Below are 6,989 nucleotides of genomic sequence, written 5' to 3'. Positions count from 1 at the left end.
AAAAAATTCCTACGCACACGCAAGATCATGGTGATGCATAGCAATGAGAGGGGAGAGTGTTGTCTATGTACCCTCGTAGACCGAAGCGGAAGCGTTGACACAACGTAGAGGAAGTAGTCGTACGTCTTCTCGATCCGACCGATCCAAGCACCGAACGGACGGCACCTCTGAGTTCTGCACACGTTCAGCTCGATGACGCTCCCCGGGCTCCGATCCAGCAAAGCTTCGGGGAGGAGTTCCGTCAGCACGATGGCGTGGTGACGATCTTGATGTTCTACTGTCGCAGGGCTTCGCCTAAGCACCGCTACAATATGACCGAGGTGTAATATCGTGGAGGGGGGCACCGCACACGGCTAAGGAACGATCACGAAGATCAACTTGTGTGTCTATGGGGTGCCCCCTACCGCCGTATATAAAGGAGTGGAGGAGGGGAGGGCCGGCCCTCTCTATGGCGCGCCCTAGGGAGTCGTACTCCCACCGGGAGTAGGATTTCCCCTTTCCTAGTCCAACTAGGATTCCTTCCATGTAGTACGAGTAGGAGACAAGGAAGAGGAAAGGAGTAGGCAAGGAAGGAGGGGGCGCAGCCCCTCCCCCTAGTCAAATTCGGACTAGGCCTTGGGGGGGGGCGACCTGCCCTAGGCAGCCCCTCTCTCTTTCCCGTATGGCCCAATAAGGCCCAATACTTTTCCCCCGTAATTCCGTAACTCCCCGGTACTCCGAAAAATACCCGAACCACTCAGAACCTTTCCGATGTCCGAATATAGTCGTCCAATATATCGATCTTTACGTCTCGACCATTTCGAGACTCCTCGTCATGTCCCCGATCTCATCCAGGACTCCGAACTCCTTCGGTACATCAAAACTCATAAACTCATAATATAACTGTCATCAAAACCTTAAGCGTGCGGACCCTACGGGTTTGAGAACAATGTAGACATGACCGAGACATGTCTCCGGTCAATAACCAATAGCGGGACCTGCATACCCATATTGGCTCCTACATATTCTATGAACATCTTTATCGGTCAGACCGCATAACAACATACGTTGTTCCCTTTGTCATCGGTATGTTACTTGCCCGAAATTCGATCGTCGGTATCCAATACCTAGTTCAATCTCGTTACCAGCAAGTCTCTTTACTCGTTCCGTAATACATCATCCCGCAACTAACTCATTAGTTGCAATGCTTGCAAGGCTTATGTGATGTGCATTACCGAGAGGGCCCAGAGATACCTCTCCGACAATCGGAGTGACAAATCCTAATCTCGAAATACGCCAACCCAACATGTACCTTTGGCGACACCTGTAGAGCTCCTTTATAATCACCCAGTTACGTTATGACGTTTGGTAGCACACAAAGTGTTCCTCCGGCAAACGGGAGTTGCATAATCTCATAGTCATAGGAACATGTATAAGTCATGAAGAAAGCAATAGCAACATACTAAACGATCGGGTGCTAAGCTAAGTAATGAGTAGAATAGTTTTTTTAGAAATGGGTGAAATCGAGTGAAATGAGTGAATTCTGTGTTTTGAACTGAGCGAAAACAATTTTATTACAATCTGCTCCACATATTTTGTAAGAATCCAGTTCCTATTTTGTAAGAGCTCCTTTATAATCACCCAGTTACTTTATAATCCAGTTCCTATTCAACTAATGATGTGATCCCGTTAATTAAATAACAACTCTTTGTCCATGGCTAGGAAACATAACCATCTTTGATTAACGAGCTAGTCAAGTAGAGGCATACTAGTGACACTCTGTTTGTCTATGTATTCACACATGTATTATGTTTCCGGTTAATACAATTCTAGCATGAATAATAAACATTTATCATGAAATAAGGAAATAAATAATAACTTTATTATTGCCTCTAGGGCATATTTCCTTTAGTTGACCTATAAAACCCCCTAGGAGGCCTCCATGCATGGGGGTGAAGAGATCCGATCAGTAGAAAACACACACAAGGAGAGGGAGCAGCCTAAGCCTTGTCCTGCTTCCCTTCTTCCTCGATACAGCTCTAGGATCAACTCTGTACTGTCACATATAAACCACGCTCGGCAGGACTAGGGGTGTTATCTCTCCGGAGATCCCTGAACCTAGGTATGTCTTGCGTCCCGTGCTCGCTCATGCCGACCTCGCCTCTGGAGCCCACCAGTGCCTTCGAGCCTCTTCCTCTCTTTAGCCATCCCTTGGCATCTGCCGTGCGCGCACCACGACACCAAGTGGTGGGCCGAGGAGGCCACCGAGATCAAGAAGTTCCGGCCAGACGAGAAGGGCATCGACGACGAGGTGCAGAAGTGGGAGGACTGGTAGAGGGAGGTTGACTGCGTGCGCGGCCAGCATGTGGCGGACTTGGAGATGATGTTCACCATGATAGAGGAGTTAGAGAGGTTCATGCGTGAGCTTTTGATGACCACCGTCCACCGAGGCCAAATAAGGCTGAGCTCGGCCATGTAGACAATGACACGAAGATCGCCGAGGTCAATGCAGACAAGGTGGACATCCTCTCCAGCGAAGTCATCCGCTTGAAAGGCACATGATAACTTCCGGTATGTACATATCCCGATTGAACTCTGAATGACTGAATCTGGTATTTTCTGTAACTACCGTCCTTGAAGTTTCTAACTAGAGGCCAATTGTTATTTCAAAATCCTTTTAAAAGAATTTAACAAATGCTTCTGCAGGTTGCAGGCCTAATATCACTACACTGTGCACTTGACTAATACCGTGATATTTGTGTGATTACGTACATGTATACTACTCCCTCCGTAAATAAATATAAGATTGTTTAGATCATTATTTTAGTGATTTAAACACTCTTATATTTCTTTACAGAGTGAGTAATTTGCATTCTGGACACACATCCCTTTAATTTGTTCAATAACAAAAATGCAGATGGTATATAAATGACAATCTATCAATTTTTCATGGCATGCATTTTTGCTTCTCCTTAATGTGATTCTGCAACAAGCACATCGGCACTTCATCCTTGTGTCCAGATTCAGTAAGCTCAGGTTTCTCAAGCCCCGCCGCTACTGTTATTGTTCATTTTTGTTGATGTTTGACAATTCCGTCTAACAACCGCGCTTGATGATTATTTTACTCCATCAACTAGGTGAATGCTATATGTACATGAAATAATTAGTTTTGGGTGATTTTTCTCCCTTATGAACACAAATGTCTAGCTTCTAAGAACTAATAAATATACCCTTTATGTGGCACTTAAAATTAGTGAGTATAGAACCCACCTATCTATTAAAAAAACAAATTGTTGACATCTCTATTGAATATACAGTTTTACAACTATAAGATGCACAATTCAGTAGTTGGACGTCCTTTATAATGCTTTTATTGTTGAGCACAAGTGGATAAAGGAAATAATTCTTCCAGATAAACTCTTGGTCTACTATAGACATAGAATAGAACTTTCTTATCGAGCTGCAGCAGGGAGATAAATCTCTGTATGCACTTGCACAGTTTAAGTTTCCATTGTAATTATACTTACTATGTTGTGATTGTGGTCCTCTTGTGACAATATACACACATTTCCAGGATAAGTATTAATTCATTAGTTTCCATGTTTTTATCAGGTGAATCATCAATGCGTCTCTGTTTTTGTGATGTTATCAGGATGTTTGGAACTTTATTATCTTTGACCGATGTCATACCTTCGCTTTCGAACACTGGATGGGCTCAAGAATCGTACTAGGCTTATTTAGAGAAGCATATCGAAACTATACTTGACGAATACTGTCAGCCTTATTTTGCTAATCCTGGAAGGGTGGACATATAATCTGGCTACTTCTTGGTTGTGTCAAAAAGATTCAATGATTCTGAGCTGGGGTCTAGATAGACATGGACTCTGCGCCCCACCTATCATATTCTTAATCTTTGTGATCATCTCATCAATGATTCAGATTGGTGCTAGCAAAAAAATTAAAAACATCTAACTATGTTGCTGTTTGCCTATAGTTAGATTGTTCGAGAACATTGTAAATTTATGGAACTATGTGCCCACCTTGAAGAACCTTTGGTACACATTTATTCCTGTAATCTTGTATGCATCACACAAATTTCTTGTTTCCCTATAAATTAATGTGTCTCATAATTGATGATGAATACTCCATTATTATGGCTTGGTGATGATTCTTTTTCTTGATACTTTTGGGTAGAATCGAACAAATAAAAATATTCTCAGTCCTCCAGTTTATATGGGTATGGTCCGACTTGATAGTTAAGATGTCTGCTATATTCATTGTTATACACTAATAATGTGCTAATTTTAAGAAATATACTGCATTGATATGTTTGTCGTCATGTCAACATTTTGATTCCCTGTTCTCCAGCCATACTTTGAGTTCATATTGTGATTATTTAAAGTTCCTTGAATGTTTTGACACAAGCAAAGTAGTAAACTAACAAAGCATAATGCACATTTTCAAACCGAGAGTCACTGAGCTTGCATAAGACTCTTCAATTTGTATTCAACCCCGGACACAATGTGAGCTCACCATTTTAACAATAAGTAGCTCCTGTTAAATATACTCCTTTGTTAGTTTCAGTTATAATGTGGAGGAAATTTTCTTCTGATGTAACCTGTTAGCGCACTGCACACATGTATATCTTGTACAAGTTATGATTATTTATTTATTTTGTTGGTTTATTGACCCATGTTTTTCTCAACTTTCGTTAACATAGTTTACTACTTAGTAAAAATATAAGTTAATAGTTCTACATTAGTTTTGACCTACCTTTAATGTGGGTTTGGTACTGTTAATTTCCATGCCAACCTTAGCACAATAGGGTATGTGATTATGTAATTAAACCTCCATGTTTCATTTCTCCATCGAAAAATATATGCACACAACAATGCACACAATCGCTGATCTACTATTGTATATATGCCACTGTCTTCACATCTTCGTCATGGTGACAGTAATAGTGCAAATAGATGTTTTGGACCACATGGTCTCCTTCAATAGGAAAGAGGAAAATTTTGTAAATGCGGCAAGTAGGAGAGTTCACCATTCTATTATTTTCATGTTTTCAACATAAATAATACTCTCATCCATTTCGATTCCACTTATGTTCTGCTACACACATAACTCCTACTTCTTGAGTATACAACCAGACGAACTTTGCTCTCCTTTCTGGTTAGGATATGCGAAAACTCCAGAACTCATTAATTACCTATACACACTAACTTCTACTTTTCCATTATTTCCTTACATGAAATAAAATAAATAAGATGAATAATCAACAGATACATGGTTAAACCAAATTTGTCTACTATATAAAAAAACTACACCAACATCTATCAGTGAAGAGCGGCGTGCCACCATGAGAGTAACTGCTTAGAACAACACCAATGAGTGAACTCTATTAATTTTAGTGAAATCTTGGTTTTAGTTTTAGTTTTTAGTGAAATTAGTTTTTTAAAAAGACTGGATGTTCTCAAATGAGTGAAATTATTTTTTATTTTCAAACAAGTGAAATCTTGATATGAGTGAAATATGTTGTTTTAAACTAATGGACTCCGTCTTTCCTAGAAATGAGTGAAATTATGTTTTTCAATTGAATGAAATCAGTCCTTCAAATTAAGTGAAATAAGTGTTTCGATATGAATGAAATCCCTGTTTTGAATATATTGCACATTCTCTACTTTTAAGTAATGAGTAGAATAGTTTTTTTAGAAATGGGTGAAATCGAGTGAAATGAGTGAATTCTGTGTTTTGAACTGAGCGAAAACAATTTTATTACAATCTGCTCCACATATTTTGTAAGAATCCAGTTCCTATTTTGTAAGAGCTCCTTTATAATCACCCAGTTACTTTATAATCCAGTTCCTATTCAACTAATGATGTGATCCCGTTAATTAAATAACAACTCTTTGTCCATGGCTAGGAAACATAACCATCTTTGATTAACGAGCTAGTCAAGTAGAGGCATACTAGTGACACTCTGTTTGTCTATGTATTCACACATGTATTATGTTTCCGGTTAATACAATTCTAGCATGAATAATAAACATTTATCATGAAATAAGGAAATAAATAATAACTTTATTATTGCCTCTAGGGCATATTTCCTTTAGTTGACCTATAAAACCCCCTAGGAGGCCTCCATGCATGGGGGTGAAGAGATCCGATCAGTAGAAAACACACACAAGGAGAGGGAGCAGCCTAAGCCTTGTCCTGCTTCCCTTCTTCCTCGATACAGCTCTAGGATCAACTCTGTACTGTCACATATAAACCACGCTCGGCAGGACTAGGGGTGTTATCTCTCCGGAGATCCCTGAACCTAGGTATGTCTTGCGTCCTGTGCTCGCTCATGCCGACCTCGCCTCTGGAGCCCACCAGTGCCTTCGAGCCTCTTCCTCTCTTTAGCCATCCCTTGGCATCTGCCGTGCGCGCACCACGACACCAAGTGGTGGGCCGAGGAGGCCACCGAGATCGAGAAGTTCCGGCCAGACGAGAAGGGCATCGACGACGAGGTGCAGAAGTGGCAGGACTGGTAGAGGGAGGTTGACTGCGTGCGCGGCCAGCATGTGGCGGACTTGGAGATGATGTTCACCATGATAGAGGAGTTAGAGAGGTTCATGCGTGAGCTTTTGATGACCACCGTCCACCGAGGCCAAATAAGGCTGAGCTCGGCCATGTAGACAATGACACGAAGATCGCCGAGGTCAATGCAGACAAGGTGGACATCCTCTCCAGCGAAGTCATCCGCTTGAAAGGCACATGATAACTTCCGGTATGTACATATCCCGATTGAACTCTGAATGACTGAATCTGGTATTTTCTGTAACTACCGTCCTTGAAGTTTCTAACTAGAGGCCAATTGTTATTTCAAAATCCTTTTAAAAGAATTTAACAAATGCTTCTGCAGGTTGCAGGCCTAATATCACTACACTGTGCACTTGACTAATACCGTGATATTTGTGTGATTACGTACATGTATACTACTCCCTCCGTAAATAAATATAAGA

This window comes from Triticum aestivum, unplaced genomic scaffold (assembly GCF_018294505.1).
Source record: "Triticum aestivum cultivar Chinese Spring unplaced genomic scaffold, IWGSC CS RefSeq v2.1 scaffold104234-2, whole genome shotgun sequence".
NCBI classification, from domain to species: domain Eukaryota; kingdom Viridiplantae; phylum Streptophyta; class Magnoliopsida; order Poales; family Poaceae; genus Triticum; species Triticum aestivum.
This window is presented reverse-complemented; position numbering follows the sequence as displayed.